The sequence below is a fragment of the Apaloderma vittatum genome, unplaced genomic scaffold (genome assembly GCF_000703405.1).
Source record: "Apaloderma vittatum isolate BGI_N311 unplaced genomic scaffold, ASM70340v1 scaffold6656, whole genome shotgun sequence".
In the NCBI taxonomy this organism is placed as follows: Eukaryota; Metazoa; Chordata; class Aves; order Trogoniformes; family Trogonidae; genus Apaloderma; species Apaloderma vittatum.
In genome coordinates this window covers 770-1,122 of record NW_009721136.1, presented here as the reverse complement: position 1 = coordinate 1,122, position 353 = coordinate 770, and the positions used below count along the sequence as shown (strand labels likewise).

Genomic DNA, 353 nt, shown 5'->3' with positions numbered 1-353 from the left:
GCAGGGCTCCCACGAGTCTCAGCCCCCCCGTTTGCCCTTGCCATGTCAGGCAGATCCAGCCTGCCCTGATGTCTGCCTGACTGCTCCGGTCCTGCAAACGATTTCGCTACGGGTCTGGTACCTCAGGACCTGCCCTGCACCGAGCTGGGCTGCTTTCCCACCTGGAAAACCAGCGCCTGCATAGGCAGCTGGACGAGGCAGTTCCCGAGCACACCTTCCTCTGGGCAGAGCTGACCCAGAAAACGAGCCCAGCAGACACTGCTCTGGAGGAAACAAAGCCCCGACAGCCTCCACCACGCTGAGAAGCCCAGGACGTTATTGGAGGTGCCGTTACCAAAGGCATTGGCTCAAAA

General features: G+C 60.9%; 1 protein-coding gene across 1 annotated transcript in view; it reads right to left on the bottom strand.

The window, feature by feature from the left end:
* MIEF2 (mitochondrial elongation factor 2) overlaps nt 1-353 on the bottom strand; it is a gene marked incomplete at its 5' end in the record, with an annotated part of 4,359 nt that overhangs the window by 3,661 nt on the left and 345 nt on the right. The gene's annotated exons all lie outside the window — the stretch shown is intronic.